The 24,384-nt window shown below is 41.4% G+C and overlaps 2 long non-coding RNA genes across 2 annotated transcripts in view; one reads left to right on the forward strand and one right to left on the reverse strand.

Annotated features, from left to right (window-relative positions):
• Positions 1-24,384, reverse strand: part of LOC111522983 — an 85,915-nt gene that overhangs the window by 43,436 nt on the left and 18,095 nt on the right. Inside the window, exon 2 of the long non-coding RNA XR_002725396.2 lies at positions 16,747-16,909. This is a non-coding gene — a long non-coding RNA (uncharacterized LOC111522983). The remainder of the gene's footprint in view (positions 1-16,746; positions 16,910-24,384) is intronic.
• Positions 1-24,384, forward strand: part of LOC111522981 — a 37,747-nt gene that overhangs the window by 10,006 nt on the left and 3,357 nt on the right. The window contains exons 2-3 of the long non-coding RNA XR_003309994.1: positions 10,264-10,323; positions 20,964-21,045. This is a non-coding gene — a long non-coding RNA (uncharacterized LOC111522981). The remainder of the gene's footprint in view (positions 1-10,263; positions 10,324-20,963; positions 21,046-24,384) is intronic.

A 24,384-nucleotide genomic window follows, 5' to 3' on the forward strand; every position in this document is an offset into this window, starting at 1 on the left:
ACTTGTGCCATGTTGGTGTGCTGCACCTATCAACTCGTCAGCACCCAACATGGCACATGTATACATATGTAACAAACCTGCACGTTATGCACATGTACCCTAGAACTTAAAGTATAATTAAAAAAAAAAAAAAAAAAGAATGATTCTCAATGTGCTTGCACCTAAATAGTTTAGCCTCAAAAGGTGGTTATTTTGGGTGACATTGATTGTATGCTTCTATATGTATTCTGCTTTATGTTTTTAAATCTATGTCTATTAGTCCGTTTTCACACTGCTGTAAAAATACTACCTGAGACTGGGTAATTTATGAAGGAAAGAGGCTTAATTGATTCATAGTTCCACATGGCTGGGAAGACCTCAGGAAACTTACACTCATGGTGGAAGGCGAAGGGGAAGCAAGGACTTTCTTCACATGGTGGCAGGAGAGAGACGTGTGAGTGCAGGAAAACTGCCATTTATCAAACCACCAGATCTCATGAGAACTCACTCACTATCATGAGAACAGCATGGGGGAAACCATCCTCATGATGCAATCACTTCCTTCCCTTGACACATGGGGATTACGATTTGAGATGACATTTAGGTGAGAACCCAGAGCCAAGCCATATCACTGTATTTTTAATTGTTTACAATAAATATATGAGGAACTGCTATAGGATTAAATAAGAAACTACTCATATTTGTTCAACATGCGATTAACCCTAGCAAGCACTCAGTAAATGGTAACTGGCATCGCATCGTCACACATATCACCATCATCATTAACTTTTTTGTAATTGAAACAGAACAATGAATGGTCAAATAGGAAAAAGTAGGAACTGGAGTCCTACACAGCCAATTGTTTTTACTATAATTTATTCATAAAAGCAAAGCATGAGAGTCATTTGTCTCACGCAGCATTTATAAGCCATCCTCCCTGAGACATTTAGGGCTCATCCGATGCAAGTCATGGAAGATACAAAAGTATAACCACTATTTAGCATTTCCATCACGCCTGTAGGCCCTGTCTTTGATCCAGTTAGACTTAGCTGTGTTTCCAGAACTCCAAGTACCTGATCTTATCTTGGGGTCATGTGAGGGAAACTTGGCCTTGAGGAAAGGGGCTTCGCAGACAGGCTGTTTATTGTTACTCTCCCAGGGAATTCAGTCCGGAGCCCAGAGCCTGGGTTTCCATGAGTAACTCCTGACATCTGCTGGCCAATGTGCTCCTGGCCTGTTCACTGCATGCTGAGAGCCAGAGAATGCTCACTCAGGACAGTATGTCTGTGTTGGATTTTTTTTTTTTTAATATTTAGAGAACTTTATTATAGTGTTTATCTCAAAGAAAGAATAAAAAATTCAACTAGTAAAAGGCCAGGCATTCTCTAATTTTCATGAACTGTAAGTAGAAATATAAAGAAAATAAATGTCCAAACACGCAAATAACCATCAGGTTAAAGTAGGAATTAAAATCTCAATTACAAGCTATTTAGGAATTAACAAAAATGACATTGCAGGTCAAATTATAGAAAGGCAACAAAACTGCAACCAGAGGCTGACTCTTATGACTAAAAAACGGATAGATTTTTTTTTTCTTGTGGTTACGTTGGTAAATTCTTCGGTGGTAATTTCTGAGATTTTGGTGCACCTGTCACCTGAGCAGTGTACACTGCACCCAATATGTAGTCCTGTATCCCTCACTCCACCTCCCAACATTCCCCGAGTCCCCAAAGTCCTTATGTCATTCTTATGCCTTTGCATCCTCATAGCTTAACTCCTGCTTACAAGTGAGAACATGCAATGTTTGGTTTTCCATTCCTGAGTTACTTCACTTATGCATTTGAGAGAGCTCACAGCTCAATTCACCCTTCAGGCTTATGAGTCCAGAAGCTTTTGCGCAGCCAAATTGAAAAAAAAAATGACACTTATAAAGTGAGTGGAAGCCCTGATGAGAGATTTGCCTAAAGGGTAGGAGCCTGGATGTTGAAGTCTGTCTCATAAACCTATGCTCACCTCCTAGTGGTACATCTGTATTCCAGCTAAATAACACCTTTATGCCTCAGTTTCCTTGTCTGTGAAATGGGTCTGAAAATAGGACCTACATGATAAGATTATTATGGGATGGAAGTAGTTAAGGCATATATACATATATATTATATATACATATGAAGTAAAGGCATATATATATTTTATATATATATATATATATGTATGGTAGAACAGTTCCCTGAAAAGAACAATTGCTTAATATGTGAATGTTGTTATTAAACCCTAAAGTTGTGACTCATACAATCTAATAAAGCTATTAATCAACCTAATTTACTGCACATTTATTTTTAAAATCCCTAAATTATGGGGGCTATTTCCATTCTGCTAGCACTGCAGGAAGCTGCAGATAGTTCTGGAAAATAGTAAATGTGCTGTATGTAACAACTTCTTTTATACCCTGCTTTTATTCTAATATATGAGAAGGCCTGGGTGTAAGTATGGCTGAGAAGTCTTTTATTATTACTATTAACATGAAAATGAGCTTGTGTAATGCACTCTGATTGTGTCTAAATCATCCCAGCTCCTGGTCTGTTTCACATTGTCTCAGACAAAGAACACTGGGCCTTATATAGTAATCACACATTAACAGGCATTAGTTGTGGTACAAAGAGCTTTTTTCATGGATTAATTGAAACTCTCGCTGTGCAAGCTTGAGGACCTCTGCTAGTGACATTGAACATGCACTCTTACAATTAATGATAAAAACTAAATATTGTCCTGGATCCCACTGCCAACATTTTGCTTAGGAAAGTCACCAGCTTGAGCCATTCTCACGTTAGAACTTGGAATCCCACAGATGGGCTGTACAGCATAAAGACTGAGGCCTGGATCCTATATGCAAGCCAATGAGGTTTAAATGCTGGTTCTGCTAGCTACTAACTGTGTGACCTGGCGGGAGTCAGGGGTGCTCTCTGAGCATCAGTTTCTTCATCTGCAAAATGACAATTACAGAAAGAGTCCCTATCTCATTCAGTCACCGTGAGGACAAAGTGAACCAGCTTGTGTGTGAACGCACCCATCATAGAACCTGGCATGTAAAGAGTGCAAAGTAAGTGTTACTTGTTATTATTATTATTAGTGTATTCATTGGGTCCTCACAGGAAATACATGGTACACTCAAAATGGGACTGAATTTAATAAATTTAATAAAGACAGTAGTTAAATAGATTGGACAACATTAAATAAATGGGAGATGGCACTGCACCCAGGACCTAGCAACAGTGGGAATCCATCACACTAACTCCATACCACTACCCCAACCAAAGGAACAAGAGGAGGGGACAGTTGCCACATCATACAGGAGCGTTGGCATTAAGAAGGCCTTGACATCTGACGCTATGTAAGCTGTGGCCTCCATAAAAGGAACACAGACAACGCCAAGTTGTGGAGAGCAGGGAGAGAGGGAAGGTGATAAATCTCTTGACTTCTCTCTTCTTTTGACCCTGAAAACCCAGCGTCTCCAGTCAGAAAACTAACCAGAAGCCAGAGAGCAGAGGAAGCCAGGTGATGCAATATGAAGAGGTCAGCCTACAGGTTGGAGTAGTGCAGGGTGCGCTAGGGTTAGGAATAGATCTGGAGAGGAGATTGGCAAATATCAGTCCCCAAGGAGAGTGGTCTTGGGGCCATCTATATTATGCATGCAATCAGTATGAATAAACTGAGCAAATATTACCAATATAGCTGCATACCCCATTGCCAAGAAACACCAAGGGAACAAATATAACTGTGGAAGTGACTCAGTGCCTTCGAGTCTGGTTCTGGACTGCGAACAGGAAGAGTGACAATCCTAACAAAAACAACTGAATAAAAATAGTAACAGCAACTGGCATTTCTGTAATACTTTGTAATTTTCAAGTTGCTTTCACGTATATAACCACATTTCAGCCTCGTAATAACTCTATTGGAAGGTAGGTATTTATTTCCATTTTAAAACGAGAAAATTGAGGATGAAGTGTTTAGTTGGCTGAGATCAAAATCCCTTGTGCAATTCTTGCTTAAATTTCCTAGAGGATGCATGAAAAATGTTGATGTTACATGTTAGTGTTCAGGAATACAAGATGTGGAATTTACTTGTTTTACTCATGTGTTGTGAGGCTTGTAATGTGTTAAGCTCTGTTCTAGACACTGGGGATGCAGCAGTGACCAAAACAAAGCCCTGCCTATTTTTGAGCTGCAGTTACTTTGGAAGAGTCTGGAAGTCCTTCAAGAAGTTAAAAGAGTTATTTATGACCCAGAAGTCCCAATAGAAATGAAAACATACATCCACAAAAAACCTTGGACATAAATATTCATAGCAGAATTGTTCATGATCGCCAAAGTGTGGAAATAGCGCAAATGCCTATCAGCTGAAAGATACATAAAATCGTATATCCACACTGAAATATTACTTAGCAATAAAAAGGAATGAAGTACTGATTTATACTACAGGAAAGAATCTTTAAATGATTACACTAAATGAAAGAAGCTGGTCCCAAAAAATTCTTATTATATGATTCCACTTGTATGAAAGATCCAGGTTAGGCAAATCTAGAGAAAAATTAAGTAGATTATTTAGGGCAGGAGCAATGAGTGAATGAGAACATTGGGAGGGACAGTGATAGCAGCAGGAGGCAGCCAAATGCCCAGACAGACAGAGGTGGGACCCTGTGACCCCATCTCCAAGCCGAAGAGTTGAAAACCTGAAAGCCAAGCTACAAGTTAAATCCTTGGACTGGATTGAGAACTTGCCTTCCTGTTCGGCACACTTTCCTCTGACTCATGTCTGCTCTTTACCTATTTTACATATAGCTACCCTTGCCTAGTTGGTTTTCTACACTATCATGCCAACCTTTGGATGGTGGTGTCACTTTAACCTTTTTTGCATACTCACAAACCAATCAGCACACTCTCCCCATCCTGTGCCTATAAAGTCCCTAGACTCAGTCAGTAGAGGAGAATATGGCCTGACTTCAGGGAAGGAGATGGCCTGACTTCAGGGAAGATGACCTGCCGTTCCTGTCCCCTCTCCAGCTCCCCTCTCCATCTCCTCTCTCCACTGAAAGCTGTTTTCATCACTCAATAAATTCTCCACCTTCACCATCCTTAAATTGTCTACATAACTTCATTCTTCTTGGATGTCAGACAAGAGTTCAGGACCCACTGAGTGTGGGTACCCAGAAAGGCTGTCACACTAGCCCTTTGCCTTTGCTGGCAGAAGGCAACCACCCCATGGATGAGGCAAGGGGCCAGTAAGCTGCTAACATGCTGCGGACAGTTGAACTAAAGGAGCTCTGTAACACCTCCTCTGGGGTTTCAGGATCATGGGCACCCTCACCTGGGAGCTGCCACATTCCCCTCAAGGCAACATGCCTGGACTGGCCCCAGGTCCCACTCAGAGCTTGCTCCTCTGTTGACGCCCAAAGCAGCCATCCAGGTTCTGCACTCGCTCACTCACTTGTTCCCTTCTGCAGGAGGTTAAGCATGGTAGATGGAGTAGATGGGCATCCCTCCCACAAGTCTGGCAAAGGGGGCTGAGAAAAATCCTGCATCAACAGCTAAATGATGTGGGGTTTCATTTTAGGGTAACAAAAATGTTCTAAAATTGGTCATGTGATAAATGCATAATTCTGTGGATACTAAAAGCCAATTGCCTGTACACCTTAAATGAGTGAAGAGCATGTTATATGAATTGTATCTTTTTTTTTCTTTAGACAGAGTCTGGCTCTGTCACGCAGGCTGAAGGGTAGTGGCACGATCTCGGCTCACTGCAACCTCTGCCTCCTGGGTTCAAACGATTCTCCTGCCTCTCAGTCTCCCAAGTAACTAGGATTATAGGCATGCACCACCACGCCCAGCAAATTTTTGTATTTTTAGTAGAGACTGAATTACATCTTAATAAGGCTTTTCTTTTCAATGCACTACCCCTTGAAGCCTGAGATTTTTATCTAGTGAGATGTTGAAACTTTTAGCCAAACTTCTCTTGGTAAACTTCATATACTGTACTTGACCCAAAATATAATTGTGAGATATTTTGGATGTTCGTCCCCACCCAGATCTCATATTGAATTGTAATCCTCAGTGCTGGAGGTGGGGCCTGATAGGAGGTTTTTGGGGTCATGGGTGTGAATCCCTCATGGCTTGGTGCTGTTTTCATGATAGTGAGTTCTCAGGAGATCTGTTCATTTAAAAGTGTATGACACCTCTCCCTGCCAACTCTCTCTCTTGCTCCTGCTTTCACCATGTGAAACCCTGCTCCCACTTCACCTTCTGCCATGATTGCAAGCGTCCTGAGGCCTCCACAGATGCTGATGCCAGAACTATGCTTCCTGTACAGCATGCAGAAGGGTGAGACAATTAAACCTCTTTTCTTTATAAATTACCCAATCTTGGGTATTTCTTTATAGCAATACAAGAATGGCCTAATACAAACTGGATTAGAATTTTTACATAAGCAATCACCTTGGATGTCCTGCTGAGCTGTATCTTTCTGGAGGCATTTATGAGAAAAACTGAACACACACACACATATTCCTAGACCTGATTCTTCCTCCAACTTTACATCAATTTCAAATTAATAGAACTATGATTTGTTGAGATGATTAGGAACCTTTGCAGGAAAACAACTTCCTGAGCAATGCATGTTCCTTCTGATATTCTCATCAGTTTCATTTCCAAAGAAAAGGTGCCTATTCTTTTCATGTGCTCTTCACTTTGTTTTATTTCACTCTTTGATGCTAAAAGTTAAAGTGTCTTCAACTTTTGTGCCGATTTCTTTGTAGATTGTATCACTTGCCTTGCTTAGAGATAAAACATACCTGTATCTCTGGCCTTGGGAAAATCTGAAAACTCAGGGCTGCTCCCCAGAGCTAAGCTTTTATGGGCACATCTGCCTTTCACTGTCTCGGAAGATCATACTCAGGCCACCATGTCCCCCAGTCATAGGGGTTGCATCCTAATGCCTACAAATAGCCCTATTAGACCCTCTTCCTTTGGGGGGTTTGGGATAAGAAGATGGGCATTTGCTCTTCCTTGGGAGGGAACAGAGGTAACAGCACAATTGATTTTTCAAAGATAATCCACCTCCAGGAATCTTTCTTCCTCATCTCTCAAAGCTTCTAAAGTCTTAAAGCAAATAAAATATTTCAATAATTGTGAAAAAAGCATTTAAAAAAAAATCCATGCGTAGCAGATTCAGCATATTATTTCAAAATGTCTCATCTTTCTTGACACGTGGTTGGAACCTGAGTTTGGCATCATTGTGTGCATCTGTTTCTACATGTTGGTCTGTCTGTGCAGCTGGGAACAGGGAGTACAGACTGTGGGTGGGTTTCTGTGAGGGTCTGTGTGAGTATAGGGCCCATAGACTGTGGAGAGACTTAGGAAAGGCGGAAATGCTCCTTTTCGATTCCCCATCAAGAGGGAACCTGTCAAATCCAGGGCAGTTAATAAAATCCATCAAGTTGGAAGTTCTCCTTCAAGAGCCATGGAAGTGTGAGTGAAGTATCTGTCTCATCTTCAGGGCAGTCCATCCTATGTGATCTCATTATGCTGGACTCACAAGCCCTGTGTCCACTGCCAGAGAAAGAGGTCCTGAGGAGCAACAAAGGTGTTCTAGTTCGTCACGTTTTATTTCCTTCAGCCTCTACTTGGGGCCTAGCCCAGGAGTAAATGCACAGTGGATACAGAGAGTGGAATAATAGCTTCACATGAATATATTCATCCAGGAAAAAAAGAAAGATACCATAATCGATGAACTAAATGTTCATGCCATGAAGTTATTTTCAAAAACCAGCAGAAAGTAACTTCTCTTGAAAGTAGAAAATATTGAAGAAAGAAAATAAGGACAGAAATATGTGAAATAGAAATAAAATATACAATAGTAAAAAATCATCAAATGCAAAAGGTATTTCAGTGAGAAGACTAATGAAATTGATTTGAATCCAGGAAGACTGATGAAGGAAAGTAAGAGAATAAATAAATTGCAAATATTGACAATGAAGATAGGGCATCATTAAAGATCCTATGTACATTTAAAAGAATAAATCTATAATATAAGCAATATTATTTTTAAAGAAAAAAATTCAGGTAACAGTCAAATTCCAAGAAAAATACTGAGAATATATAATGAATTTGATACAAGGAGAAAATTGGAATATATCTGTGTTTAATAAATGAACTGCATGAATTTTTCTTAGAGCCTTATCTAAGCTAGCCCTAATTCCCTAATTATCTTCTATTATCCAGTTTTATTTTTATAGCAGTTATCGCTACCTAAAATTATATCATCTTCTATATATCTACTGCCTGTCTCCTTTCACAAAAATATAAGTCTTTTTAGAGTCTTGAGACATTGTGGATATACTTTATTGTTGATTTTAGGCAGTGGAGAAATCAGTTATAATTTTTAGGGGCAGATAGTCTATTATATTTTTTAAATCTCCAGACTATGTGTTTATGTCATTATATTTATTATAAACATTTGTTTAAAAGTATTTTATTTTGATCCTATTGAAAAACTAAGGAATAGGTGATGAGAGTCCTCTCTGTCTTAATTAACTCCACAATCGTGGAATCTAGAGTAAGACTGACTCACATTAAGTACTCAAAAATATGTTTAAACAAACAAAGGCACATAGGAAGAAATAAATTTATTCATATTATAATTAATTTCACCATCTGAGAAATTTTTATGGCAGGAAATCTTGTTACCAGTGTACAGTGGTGACCACAAATAGAGAAATGAGAAAATTTCCACCCAAAGAGGTGACTTTCAGAGATTCTTTCTTCTCCCTGTCTTCTACATTTTTTGAAGTTTCCTTCCAAAATACTCTCTTGTAAATTTTCGAATATATTAGATTTTTTAATACTTCATTATTGGGTGAACCTACCCTAATATTTCAACATAGGCTCCTTTCTACTTTCCCTAAGTGTTGGCTGGTCTGAGAAATAAAGGGAAAGAGTACAAAAGAGAGAAATGTTAAAGCTGGGTGTCCGGGGGAGACGTCACATGTCGGCAGGTTCTGTGATGCCCCCTGAGCCATAAAATCAGCAAGTTTTTATTAGCAATTTTCAAAAGGGGAGGGAGTGTACGAATAGGGTGTGGGTCACAGAGATCACATGCTTCAAGGGCAACAAAAGATCACAAGGCAGAAGGTCAGGGCGAGATCACAAGGTCAGGGCGAAACTAGAATTACTAACGAAGTTCCATGTTCTGCTGTGCACACATTGTCATTGATAAACATCTTAACAGGGTTCAAGAGCAGAGAACAGGTCTGACTGGAATTCACCAGGCTGGAATTTCCTATAGCAAGCCTGGGGGCACTGCAGGAGGCCAGGGTGTGTTTCATCCCTTATCTGCAACTGCACAAGGCAGACACCCCCAAGAGTGGCCAGAGGCCCCCCCTCGACGGGAATGCATTCTTTTCCCAGGGCTGTTAATTATTAATATTCCTTACTGGGGAAAGAATCAGCGATACTTCTCTTACCCATTTTTGCTAATAAGAGAAATATGGCTGCGTTCTGCCCGACCCACAGGCAGCCAAACTTTAAGGTTATCTCCCTTGTTCCCTGAAAATCACTGTTACCCTGTTCTTAAGGTGCCCAGATTTCATATTGTTCAAACACACATGCTTTACGAACAATCTGTGCAGTTAACACAATCATCACAGGGTCCTGAGGCGACATTCATCCTCAGTTTACGAAGATGATGGGATTAAGAGATTAAAGACAGGCATAGGAAATTATAAGAGTATTGATTGGAGAAGTAATAAATGTCCATAAAATCTTCACAATTTATGTTCTTTTGTCACGGCTTCAGCAGGTCCTTCCGTTCGGGGTCCCTGACTTCCTGCAACATTTCATGACATTAAGCCCCTTTCTCACCAGACTACTTGTGTCTCTAAGTCTGTCTCCTCTGTCAGGAATTCCTGGGGGTCCCAGTGAAAAGGGTCCTCACCAGCATCCCCCTGGCCTGTGAACCCATAGGATCAACAGTCAGAAGGTGACAGATGGAAGATGTGGCTTCCTGAGCTCTCCTGTAGGGCTGCACTTCATAAAGTCACAGGGGAAGGCTGCTAACATTGAAACGTTTTAGCATCTGTTCTGGACTGTGGTTCTCAGAATTCAGGACCAAAGTTGGGCACTGTGTGTCAAGATATCTGCATAGAAAAGCCATCCTGGCGTTCAATGAGGAAAGAGAAATTAGCAAAAATAGGAGTCAGGTCTTAGTATTAAGAATTGTATTTTCTCCCTGCAAAGGCTACCTGAGAATATCCAGAGACTACAGAGGTCGTCAAGTTGACGCATCAATGTTTACATGTAAGTCATTCAAGCTGTATCTCACTAGTTTGTGAATACTATACCCCTACTCTTTTGTCTCTATTGTGCTTTAGAAATATTTCCAATAAACCGATTTATGAAGGAGGGACCATAGGAGGAAAAGGCCAACCCTTCAGCACTGCATTCCATTTTTGGCCATACTCCCAGAAATTATAATTATAACCCAAAACAACAATCCACTCATTAACAATCTGCAAATAACATGCAGTTCAGGATGAAGTTTCTAAATTGCCTTCAGCCAGAGGACTCTCCAAACCACTTCATTGTCACGATCAACATGGAAAATCAACTTTCAGAGCAGTCTGAAGAATGTACATATTCTTCTTCTAAATATTGTGAATATTTAAATATTGTATTGAATATCCTAAGAGCATATTTTGAAGGTTTGTTTTTCTGGAATACATTTAAGTATAGAGAGTTTCATGATTTAGTCATAAACACTAAAAGCAAACAATTACAGCACTTGTCAAATAAATACATAGAACAAATATGCTAGTGGTTCACCAATCCCGCACTGAGAATCCTTTTTTTTTTTTTTTTTTTTTTTTTGAGACAGAGTTTTGCTCTTGTTGCCCAAGCTGGAGTGCAATGGCGCGATCTCAGCTCACTGCAACCTCCACCTCCCAGGTTCAAGCCATTCTCCTGCCTCAGCCTCCCGAGTAGCTGGGATTACAGGCATACACCACCACGCCCGGTTAATTTTATATTTTTAGTAAAGATGGGGTTTCTCCATGTTGGTCAGGCTGGTCTTGAACTCTGGACCTCAGGCGATCCACCCACCTCAGCCTCCCAAGAAGCCTTTTAATTAGGAGAAGAAGAAGGCAAACGTTGGTCTCCTGCCCTCCTTTAACTCCCCATCTCATGAATTAGATTTTGTTTCATGAGGGCACCAAAGAACTCTCATCTCAGTCCTTTCTTCTTCAAGGGCTAACCTTGTTTTAGGGACTTAGCAGAGGCATGCTAAGATTACAGACTCTGAAGTCAAAGTGCTCTAAGTTCAAACATCAGCTCTTGTACTACGTAAGATCTTTCTAAATTCAGCCGGTCGTGGTGGCTCATGCCTGTAATTCCAGGACTTTAGGAAGCTGAGGCGGGCAAACCACTTGAGGCCGGGAGTTTGAGACCAGGCTGGCCAACATGGCAAAACCCTGTCTTTACTGAAAATACAAAAATTAGCTGGGCATGGTGGTGCACATGTGTAATCCCAGCTACTTGGGTGGCTGAGGCACTAGAATTGCTTGAACCTGGGAGGTGGAGGTTGCAGTAAGATGAGATTGTGCCACTGCACTCCAGCATGGGCAAGGGAGTGAGACTCTGTCTCAAAATAAATAAACAAATCCATACAATTCATGTTACCTCCTAATATTCCATTTCCTCATCTGTGAAAGAGGCATTGAACATATTGTACAGTATAATTACATTACAATAAAATAATGTGGGCGAATCAGTTGGCACTAAATAAAAGCTCAGTATATTAAAAAACTTACTATTTTTGTTTGTCTCCGCAATTCATGAAATTAGGAGCGAGTAAGTTTTGGGCTGCGATTTGGCTGTATGCTGTCTTATTGGGAAACGCCTGAAACATTTTTAAAGTACTTTATTGTTGGTTTTAGAAAGTGAGGAAATCAGTTTTTTTTTTATGGGCAGATATTCCACAATATTTTTTAAGTCTCTAAACTATGTGCTTATGTTATTGTATTTATTGCAAATATTTATTTTTAAATATTTTGTCTTGATTATTTTGAAAAATTAAGTAATAAATGAAGAAGCTCGCTAGATTTACTGGGGATGGGAACTGAGCATGGGGGGTTACTGAGAAGAGCTGCAATTTACTGCACACGACTGACACTATCCACTGGTCAACAGCCACACAAAGGCTCATCTAAACATGCCACCAGGCCCTCCTTACCGCTGGCTCAGAAAGCCTGCTTCTACGAATCTGCTACTATTTATTATATTATTGTTTTATTGCTTGAAGAACAGAAAATACAACCAATATTTGGAAAGCCCTAACTGAAATAGATAACTAGGGAAGCATGACTTTCCCTTGTGTGTCCAGAAGCACCAGGTACAAAGTACACAGGACACAATCAGGGGTTAAATGAGAAACAGACATGTTAGATTTGGTGGTTTGACATGGAGTACTGAGCTGTCACGAAGATAACAGTGCACTAGATGCAGCATTACTGTGTTCTGAGAAAGTGATCAGATGGATCAGGCCTGTGAGAGGAGAAATCTCTGGGCAGATCCTGTTTAAGTCTGGAATTATTCATTGTCCAACCAGAAATTCCAGGTCCTGCTAACAATATGCTGCCTTCATGGATATCCAGAAGCCAAGTGGAAAGGGACTCATTTGCATTTAAATTAAATTTGTATAAATATTTTAGTAAAAATAAATCGAGACAACCGCAGTCTTGCCTAGAGTTGTTCCTCTTTGGCAGGAGAGGGAATATAAATTGCCTATGTTATTGTGAGCTCTCTCCAGGCACCCAGAGAAGGGCAAGGGGACCCAACCTCTGAAGTAATGCATTTTCCACTGAACTGCATTGTGAGATAGAATGAGTTCAGACTTTCCTTTCCTCTACTTTTTCAAACCAGAATGAAAGACAACCCTATATATTTTCTAGAAATCTCTCAAAATTCTAGAAATGACCTCAGCTAGAACAGAGCAAAATGTGGATCTACTTAATTCAAGAGATGAGGAGGTGGAGGCAGACTACAACGAGAGTCAGCAATTCAGTTTGCAGTTGAAGCCACCGACTAAGTGCCTGTTCCTGGAACACCAAGCTCATTTCCACTACCTGCTCACAAAAGGACAGGAGTGTTCTAACGTAGCAGAAAGAAAGCTTAACTTCAGGTTAGGGAGTGAGAATTTCAACAGGAGGGCAGAGGAAGTCTAGGGTGGGGTCTTGGTCAGGGAGACCCTCTCTGGAATGGCTGTAACAGGGTCTAACCAGGACAGACAGTAAATCAGGTGATTGACAGCTTCCAGATGAGCGAGACCTAAAGGATTTCCAGCCCAGAGGTGTGAGCTTAGGGCTGCCAAGGGTGCAAATGCAGGGCCAGGGCAGCCTCACTCACATCTGCAGCAGTCCATTCCCATAAATTCTATGTAAATGGAGCCCCCCGGAGTTGTGCTAGGTGTGGGTGAGGTCCCTGTTGGAAACTGAACATGGCATAGTCTGGCGATTTTGTCTGAGACAGTGGCAGTTAAATATCTTCTTCAACCTTCCTTCCAGCTCTGTACAATCAACACTTCTCAATTTCCTAAATTCTAAGTACTCAACTTTCCCCATAAACTGGGTCTTCAATCACTACATCTTGACTTAAAAGATTCCCTCTAACAGGGAAAATGTGTGTTCACCATTATTGATGGAAAAAGTCAAATTCTATAAAATATTTAAAAAGGTTCATTCTGAGGCAAATATGTTTGACCACGGCTGGCTCAAGGCATAGTATCAAGAGTTCCTGAGAATATGTGCCCAAGGTGATTGGGTTATAGCTTGGTTTTATACTATACATTTTAGGGAGACATAAGACATCAGTCACTACATGTATGGTTTACATCGATTTGGTCCAGAAAGGCAGGACCACTCAAAGTGGGGACCTGAGGGTCATAGGTGGATTCAAAGATTTTCTGATTGGCAACTGGTTGAAACAGTTATTATCTAAAGACCTGGAATTATTACAAAGGAGTGTCTGACTTAAGATAAGGGGTTCTGGAGACCAAGGTTCTTATTTCGTAGATGAAGACTCATAGGTGGCTATGCTTTGAGGCAACAGATGGCAAATGTTTCCTATCCAGACCTTTAAAATGTTCCGGACCCTCTGGAAAAGACCTAGTAAAGAAAGAGAATTTGCTACAGAATGCAAGTATCCCTCACAAGAGACAATTGTGCAGGGCCATTCTAAAGCATGGCAAAGAAATACATTTTGGTGTAAAATACTTTGATTTCCCTTAGAGCCTGCTATCTGTCATGTGATATATGAAAGTCCGGTTGGAATTTGGTAACTTATTGTTACAGAGAGTCTGCTCTATCAGTCTTGAGATATCTGTTTTAATGTTGTTAATGCTGGTCAATTATACCTGAACTTCAAAGGGAGGAAGGTATAATGAGGTATGTCCAACCCACCGCCCCCCACTCATGCCCTGAACTAGTTTGTTTTTTGTTTTTTTTTTTTTTGAGACGGACTCTCACTCTGTTGCCCAGGCTGGAGTGCAGTGGCCTGATCTCAGCTCACTGCAAGCTCCGCCTCCCGGGTTTATGCCATTCTTCTGTCTCAGCCTCGCAAGTAGCTGGGACTACAGATGGCCTGAAGTAGTTTTGCAGGTTTCTTCGGAATCCCCTTGGCCAAAAGGGAGCCCTACCAGTTGGTTGGGGGCTTAGAACTTTATTTTCGGTTTTTACCCCTCATGTTTGTTCATATTGAGGTCTATTTCTCAAATATGTCAATGCTCCTGAAAGTCAAATGATAGGAATATGGCAAATAGCTATGCATTTGATGAGGTGGTGTTTCAGATGGCATGAATTTTTCAAATTTTCCATGTAGAAGAAATGGCTAGCAATGTGAATCTTCATGTTTCCATTTTGAAATGAAGATATGTGCCTGTCATATACTGGAAAATCAACAAAATTCTGTTGAGTAAATGTTGTGGAAAGAGGTTTATAAACATTCAGAGGAAAGCTGAATTTTCCTGAAATGATCCCTATTTCAGGTCCAAGGGCTTTATGTATTAAAAAATATCAAATATTCTTCTATTTTTTTCCATTACAGCTCACACAAATGCACATGTGTTCTGAGAATCAAATGGTCAGCCTTGGACACATCTGGCATATCAAGTAAAGGATTTCTCTGTAATTTTTGAAGAGATCTGGTATAATGTGTGCTCCAATGTTCTGAAATGTTTATGAATCACTTAACTTGTGACTGACTCTAGAATTGTTTTTTATGTTTCCATGAAAAGTGTTGTTTACACACACAGAATCTACTGCCTGCTCAAGCCTGCCTAGCTAAGCCATAATGTTTTCCAGGGATTCACTTCTCACCATTACAGCCTTGGACGGGGCAGGTCTGCTTGACCCTGGAGTATTCTAGTTCCCTTGCAGTCACTGTTCAGGAATGTATAGACCTATGACCTTACTAAGATGAACAAGATATAAGGAGAATTTTACTAGGGGAATTCTAGTAAAAAGCTTTGCTTTTCTAAAAAAGACATGTAGGAAACTACCTGCTGCCTTCCTTACGAGGAGCCTCCTACCTTGTTTGATGGCACTTGAAATATCAGGTGCTACCTTACCACTAGTCTAAGGGAGACACCATTCTGAGGAGGACGGCTGTGCAGAGAGATGAATGGAACCTGGGAAAAGTTGACATTGCTGAACTGATGACTTTGCCAACTTAGCAACCCCACTCCCTGCTGCTGGATCTTTGGGCTTTCTAAGAGAGAGAATAAGACCCTTCATTGCAGAAGTCTGATGAGCCAGGATTTTCTGTAGCCACAGCTGAAAACATCGAAAAGATACAACTTATTTGTAAATGGCCATGTTTTACAGAAAACTAATTGTATTAGAAATTCATTTTCTCCTCAGAAGATCATGAACTTCTTGAGGGCAGAGATTATATTTTGTGATTCACTGATGCTCAGAAGCAGGCACAGTGAGTCCTTGTGATGTTGTTTTGTTTAGTTTTGTTTTCATTAAATTTTGGGATAACTCGTGGTATTCTTAAGGCCGCCTCTTCAAGTACGCTATAGCAATTTTCTCTGTTTTGCACTCTGAAGACAATACAGGTGAATAAGATTTGAATCTACCCCCATATAATTTTATATATAGTAGAAGAGGCAGATGTACACACAAGGTATAATTCATGGAAAAATAGGAAATAGGAAGACCATTATGATATTTTCTATCAAGCAGAATTGAGTTTATCTGCAAATAACCGTGAAATGAATCATAATGGCTTAAACATTAAAGATTGCTTTTCCTCACGTGACAGAATTTCTAGAGGTTACTGGAGTTAGTACAGGAGTTTAGAGGAATCAAGAGAACGTTTTGGAATCCTTTGGCTTTTTCCTTATCATTGAAAAGTGACCGCTGCATCTCATGCCATCACATCCTAATCAACACAAAAATATCTAGAAGAGATGATGCCAGCCATATCTCTCCTATTATCCATAAAAGTTTGGCAAGAAATGCCTCACAGAGATTTATGCATAGATTTGTGTTTTAACTTAGGTCAAACAATCACTCTCATCTTTAAAGATGACCTGACAAAAGGAGAATAAGTCTGTCAGTCACCTTGAGTTAGCCTCACCACTGCCCGAACAAAGAACAGGCAATTTTAAGCTTGAGAAGTAAAAGGGACTGAGAAAATAGACAGCTATTAGAGGATGCCACCTACCTGATGTATGACATTGAGCTGGAGCCTGGAAACAGTTGAGGCTGGAGAGGGAGGTAGAACGAGATTATGATGCCGTGGCTGGGCTGAGTAGCTTTGTCTATTCTCCAAGAGCAAAGGGGAAGAACATGGTCCCATGATGGTACACCCTGGGCACACTCAAAGACTGTGAGAAGGAAAGAGGAATTAATTTCATTTAAACATCATCACTTGACAAGACGTCCACACTATGATATCTACAGTAGGTTTTATATGTTTCGTCTTGGAACTTGTCTTAGACATTTAGGTATTGTAAACACTAAGATGAAGAGAATTGCTTCATGCTTTTATTTCCCCCCACACCCCCAAAAAGGAAGTTGTTTAATAAAGTGGCTTTCCTCTGGAGGAATAAATTGTAAATGGGATTTAAGTTTTCATTAGTAGCGTATTATTGGGTAGCTATGTAGAGATAAAGAACTTCAAGTTTAACCAGGACATTATCTGAATTTCCCAAAATATCAATTTTAAACATAACTCACTAATGTTTGAAAATGCAACTTCACAAATTAATTGGGATATAATTCATAGACCACACAACTGTGCATTTAAAGGGTACAATTAAACGGTTTTATTAGGTTCACAGCTACCAGCAAAATCTGATTTTAGAACACTTTCACCCCGCAAAAAGAAGCACTGTGTTCATTGCCAGCCACTCCCATAACCCTCCATCTCCACCCTCCAGGTGCTAAGAAACGACTAATTTACATTTCGTCTCTATAGTTTTGCCTGTTCTTGACATTTCATACAAATAGAATCACATAACATATGATGATTTCTTGGGACAGGATCCTCTCATTTGCCATAATGTTGTTAAGGTTCATCCTTGCTGTAGGATGCATCAGTAATTCATTTTTTTCAATGGATGAATGTTATGCTGCTGTCTAGATAGACCATAGTTTGTTTATGCATTCAAGTGGAGAGACGTTTGGGTGGTTTTCATTCCATGATTGTTATGACTATATTGCTCTCAAAATTCTTGTACAAGCTTTTGTGTGTACACATTTTCATCTTTCTTAAGTGCATACCTAGGTGTGGAATTGCTGGGTCATTTAGTAACTGTGTTTAGCTTTTTGAAGAACATCCAACTCTTTTCCAAAGTGGTTGCACTATTTTATATTCTCACCAGGAATTATGAAGCTTTCCATTTCTCCACATCCTCGTTGACATTAGTTATTACTTGTCTTTTAACTGTAGCCACCCTAGTGGTTGTGAAGTGTAACCTTACTGTGGTTTTGATTTGCATTTCCCTAATGGCTAACGATGTTGAGCATCTCTTCCTTTGCTAATTGTCCATTTGTGTATTTTTTTAAAAGAGAAATATCTTTTCAAATACCTTGTTGGAGAATGACATTCACTGGGGCAGGAGGCAGGGGTGAATGAGGCTAGAGATGGAAAGAGCTACACCCACATCTGAGCTTGATAGGATCTGTCATGTTTTGTCCATTTCAGGTATTCTCACTGGTGACTTACACTCTAGAAATTACTGAGGACCCCAAAGATGTTTTGTTTCTATACCTCAGGTGCATCTATATTTAATACATTATTATAACAATATTATGTGATTATTATACTAATATATAACATTATTAATACAATATTAAACATTGAGATATTCAAAGTATTTGTTATTTCATTTAAAACTAACAAAAACAAACTTATTAAAAGTGAATATACATAAAATATTTTTATGAAAATTACATTTTTCAAAAGAAAATTACTCTGAGGATAGCAGCATCATACTATATTTTTACAATTATGCATAATGTTTTCTTTAATAGAAGACAGCAGGATTCTCATCTCTGCTTCTGCATTCCATCTGAGACAAGATGTTTGAATTGAAGCAAATGAGAAACATTAAAAAAATGAAGTAAATAAAGAAGCTATGGCTTCACCCCAGTACATTGTTGGCAGGAGAAACAGTGGCAAATGCAGGAAAATAAAGGAAAATCAGTGTTGCTAGAGAGAGATTCGGAACTGGAGCCTGGAATGAGGTGAGGCTGGAGAGGGAGGTAGGACAAGACTTTGAGGCTGTAGCTGGGCTGAGTGGCTTTGTCTATTCTCCAAGAGCAAAGGGAAGAACGTGGCCCCATGGCAGCGCGTTTTGGGCAAATGAGACTTCTGAACTGGGGACCTTGAAACAGGAGGGCCCACATTACCAGCCATGTAGGAAGCATCTGTTCAGTGGCAGAATGCAAAGAGGATGGTAGGGGGGCACTGCCTCCCCATGTAACCGTAATAGGTCCCTTACCCAACACAGGCAGCAAGTCAACACCTAGATGCATGAGGCTGCAGCACAGAAAGGGCTTCAATCATAAGGCCACCAAAGGAGGACATGGGAGGAAACCTCAAATCCGTCTCCGCCAGGAATTTGGGGCTAGGGTTTGAAGAGATTTGGAGTGGGTTGAAGGGTAGAAATTGTTGATTGGTTGAAGAATGCAGGGCGAAGCCACGGGCAGGGGAGAGGAAGAAGCTGTATTCTCATGCTGATCTCATTCCTCTGTGGGGGGTCTACACACTAGTTGCTAGATTTTGGGGTCTGAAAAACATCCTAAGCAATCCGTAAACAAAAGCCCCATGAGCTGATTGTCAGAGATCCTGTGGACAGGAGCAATGGGAATGCAAGTCAATCCTTCAACGGTCTCATGACCCTGTGTCCAAAATCCTGTCTGTAGGAGCAATAGGAAAGCACCAGGTGAGGACCTGGCGCTACTGGGCTTCTAGCAACAAGGAAGGGGCCAGAGTACAGCCTGAGGCATCCTTAACTGTAACTCTATTTCTGTCCAAAACCTTGTATGCAATTCTTATCAATCCTGGGGGGATGGCTTCACCCAGGGCCTGACATGGGAAAGTCTGCTGAGGTCGATAGTGACAGCAGCGGCAGCCCTGGCAGTGGAGGAAGTCACCATGGGTGACTGAGAGGTGTCTCTTTCCAAGTTCTGTGCTGAGTGCACATTGCAGTTTGGTTTTTTTGCGGGAAGGAGATTCTGAAATTGAGTTTAGCATGCAAGACATTTATTTGTGAGTGTCATTGATATAAACATCTATGGGAGAAGGAGGAGAAAGCTGGCAGAGCAGGATGTTGTGCTGGGAGGTGGTCCCAGAGGCCTCAGCCCATTGTTTGTGCTCAGGAGCCCACATGGCCTATTAGAGCTGGAGCTGTGCTGCATCGGGTCAGGTATTTACTCCTCAGCAATGGTAACTACCCAAGGGGTCCACCTTGCCCACTGCCTAAACACAGTGGATTCATCAAGACAGGGGAATTGCAATACGGAAAGAGTAATTCACACAGGGCCAGCTGTACAGAACACCTGAGTTTTATTATTACTCAAATCAATATCCCTGAGCATTTAGGGAGTAGAGTTTTTAAGGACAACTTGGTAGTTTGGAGGAAGCCAGTGAGCCAGGAGTGCTGACTGGTCAGGGATGAAATCACAGGGAGTCAGAGCTGTCTTCTTGCACTGAGGCAGTTCCTCGGTGGAGGTCACAAGATCAGATGAGCCAGTTTATCAGTCTGGGTGGTGCCGGCTGATCCATCAGGTGCAGGGTCTGCAAAATGTCTCAAGTACTGACATTAGGGGCACCTTAGGGAGGGTCCAAATCTTGTAGCCTCCAGTTGCATGACTCCTAAACCATAATTTCTAATCTTGTGGCTAATGTTAGTCCTACAAAGGCAATGTAGTCTCCAGGCAAGAAGGAGGTCTGCTTTGGGAAAGGGCTGTTTCCATCTTTGTTTAAACTATAAACTTTGTTTAAACTATATAAAACTATGTCCTTGTTTAAACTGTAAACCAAGTTTCTCCCAAAGTTAGTTCAGCCTAAGCCTAGGAATGAACAAGGACAGCTTGGGGGTTAGAAGCAAGATGGAGTCAGTTAAGTTAGATCTCTTTCACTGTCTCAGTCATAATTTTGCAAAGGCGGTTTCACAATTATTACTATTATTGACAGTGAGCCACCCCTAAAAGGGCATGACCTTGGTGGGAAAGATTTTCTTCATTGGCAAAATGCAGGCAAGATTTGAGGGCTGTCTTCCAGTCATTTGTGACCTAAAGCTGAGCTGCACGTGTGGGATCAGGCAGTCTCAGATCCACATGCCCCTGTCACCATGGTGTTTTAAATACTTCATCTCATTTGCTCTTCATATCAGCCCTACAAAGTAGTGACTTTATTTTCCTCTTTGGCAGGTGAAGAAACAGACTCAGAATAGTCCTTGAGCTTGCCATTGGGAGGTGAAAATCAATCACTTGAATAAATGTAAGGACTCAGGTAAGAGGCATGGGTACAGACCAAGACAGCCCTAATGTCCCTCTTGGTTTAACTCTTCTTGCTGCCTCCGGGTCCCTGGTTTCCCTATTCTTAGAGCATTTACTTTAGAGGACTTGCCACTGGGGCTCTTTCTCTGCCCCTTGGAGATGCAAATCTGTTCCAAATCCTCCTGCCAGAGTTAAAAACCTGGCCCGTCTTTCTCAAGGACCTGGGAGCCATTCCTTTGAAATGTAGTCATCCAGGAACATGGACTGCCCTATCTCCCTGTCTCTGTGGGAGGGAAGGAGCCTAACTTCAGCGGGAGTCTTGCTCCAAGTGTTAAAACTCCCTCTTGTCGTAAAGATACGAGAAAGTTCACTTTTCCGTTGGGGAAAGCCGATTCACCAAGAAGGATGGCCTACAATTCCCTGACCCCAGGTCTTCACACACACACACACACACACACACACACACACTTTCTTCAGAGGAGTTGTGCTCAAACTGAGTTCTGGTCTCTTTACCATGTTGCAGTAGCTTTGAACGAAGCCTTCCGTAACTCTGCCCAGTGCAATTTAGTTTTGACAGTTCCGTTCAAAACCGTGGGCTGGAAGATACGCTGGAATCAGGTTTAGAAACTCTAATGCATAGGTGAATGAGATAGGCAAGGAGAATTTGGCCATATACACGATGGAATGGGGAAGATGCTGGAAGGTGGAGATCCCACTAGGGGAGTGAATAGCATCCCCCCAAAATTACTTCTGACACCCAACTCCTGGCACCTAATTGCTTTATTTTGGAACTAGGATTTTTGCAGGTGTAATTGAGCTAAAGATCTTGAGATCAAACCATCCTTGATTTAGGGTGGGCCCTAAATCTAAATATTGATGTCCTTATAAAATAAAGCAGGGGAAGATTTGAGACACAGGGAAGGAGGCCTGTGAAGACAGAGGTGGAGACGAGAGTGCAGCTGCCACCAGCCGAGGCGGGAGGACCTGGAGGCAGCACAGGCAAGGGAGGATCCTCCCCTAGAGCCTTCAGATAGAGTGTGACTCTGCCAGCCAAACTTCCGGCTTCCTGTACTGTGAGAGAATCAACCTGTATTGTTTCAGGCTGTTAAGTTTGTTGCATCTGCCTCAGGAAATGAAGGCACCCATCTAAAAGCTCCATGGTCGTTACTCTGAAGAAATGTGTTAGTAGAGCCCTTAGATTTGCCAAAAAGTGCCAGAAGTCTGTCATTTGCTGTCAGATCCTTTTAATTTTACTTTTTTAATTCTTAACTTTTATTTTTTATATTTTGTTATTTATTTATTTTGAGACAGAGTCTCACTCTGTCAACCAGGCTGGAGTTCAGTGGCAGGATCTCGGCTCACTGCAGTCTCTGCCTCCCAGGCTCAAGTGATGCTCCCACCTCAACCTCCTGAGTGGCTGAGACCACAGGCACTCCCCACCACAACAGGCTAATTTTTTGTATTTTTGGTAGAGAGGGGATTTCACTACGTTGCCCAGGCTGGTCTTGAACTCCTGAGCTCGGCAATCCACTTACCTCAGCCTTCCAAAGTGCTGGGTTACAGACTTGGGCCATCACACCTAGCCTTAGATTCTTTTACTTTTAAATGTCAGCAAACAACTGATGTTTTTTCCTCAGTTCTTTGCAGGCCAGCATGTAAGGGGCAAAGCAGGTAAGAAACAAGTCTCCAGGGGCAAGCACAGGCTCCAAGTACCACATTAAGAACCTAGATTTGATTTCAAATTTGAGCTACATTGAATTGTTCCAGGTGAGTGGTGACTTCTGCCTGATGGGGTGACAGTTGTTGGTCCTGAATATGTTTACTGTCCTCCTAATTCAAGATCAGAGGGAGCATCTTTTTTTGTGAGACGGAGTCTTGCTGTGTCGCCCAGGCTGGAGTGCAGTGGTGCAATGTTGGCTCACTGCAAGTTTGGCCTCCTGGGTTCACGCCATTCTCCTGCCTAAGCCTGCTGAGTAGCTGGGACTACAGGCACCCGCCAACACGCCTGGCTAATTTTTTTTTGTATTTTTATTAGAGACGGGATTTCACTCTGTTAGCCAGGATGGTCTCAATCTCCTGGCCTCGTGATCCATCTGCCTTGGCCTCCCAGAATGCTGGGATTACAGGTGTGAGCCACCATGTCCAGCGGGAGCATCTTTTGCTACTTAAGATGTGGACCTGTGTCTCAGCCTAGAAGTATGGAAGAATGAACCTGGATAGTTGAGTAGAAGGCACATCACACAAAACACTGAAACTGCCTTTGCAAAAATTAGAGCAGTGAGAGAAGTCTTGTATGGCTGACTCCATCTTGCCTCAAGCCTCACAGGCCATTTATCTACACTCATTCTGGAGCACAGGCCAAGCTAACCATGGGAGGAATTTATAGTTTAACTGAGAGCTAGGATGATTAATAGTGCCTTCCTAAAACTAATTCCTCCTTGCTCAGGGACCAAAATCTGATGAAAGGCCTCAAGATGAGGATCATGAGAGGAGTCTGAATTCTGCTAAAATGTAGGCATCGTTTCTATCATCCTTACTACTCAGGAGTCATATGGACAGAGGTCACAAGATTTAAGCCTCCCCCAGTTGCTCCTATGGATAACTTCACTCCTGTAGAGCCTAAGATTGGTCTCTCAAGATGCTTTTTCAGACCTTTGCATTCTGGCAATCAACTGACCTCACATGGACCCGTGAGTCATGACTGAACCCGTCCTGTGGCCCCACCTGGAGATAAACTCAGCACACAAGGATCATTTTCCACACTTCTATGATTTCATATCCAACCAATCAATGGCACCCATTTTCTAGCCTCCTGTTCACCAAAGCATCTTTGAAAAATCCTAACCTCTAAGCCTTCGGGAAGACTGATTTGAGTAATAACTCTGTTCCCTGCATGGCTGGCCTAGTGTCAGTTAAACTCTTTCTTTACTGCAATACCATGGTCTCAGCGAATTGGTTTTGTCTGTGCAATGGACAGTAAGAACCTGTCTGGTGAGCATCTCCACACATTCAGGAATTGTCTATCTAAGACAATAGAGTTATTTTCACCCTCAACAAATGTCTCAACTCTGTGACATTTTAAGCAGATCTTAACTTTGACTTATGAATTCAAGAAGGAAAAAAAAATTAAGAAACTGTGATTGTAATAGTTCCTCTGAACGTCCTCCCCACTGGAGACAGGCTCCCTTGCTGTTGTGTGGTCACTGTTCCCATTAACCTAATGAAATCTGCACTTGCAAATGAAGTCCTGGGGTCCGGACTAAATGTTCACAGTCTGGCCACATGCTAGTATTTCATGTGCTAGCCCATATCTTTAAATAGACTCATGGAGATGTGTTAAATGATATAACAG

Source organism: Piliocolobus tephrosceles, chromosome 10 (assembly GCF_002776525.5).
Source record: "Piliocolobus tephrosceles isolate RC106 chromosome 10, ASM277652v3, whole genome shotgun sequence".
Classification (NCBI taxonomy): Eukaryota; Metazoa; Chordata; class Mammalia; order Primates; family Cercopithecidae; genus Piliocolobus; species Piliocolobus tephrosceles.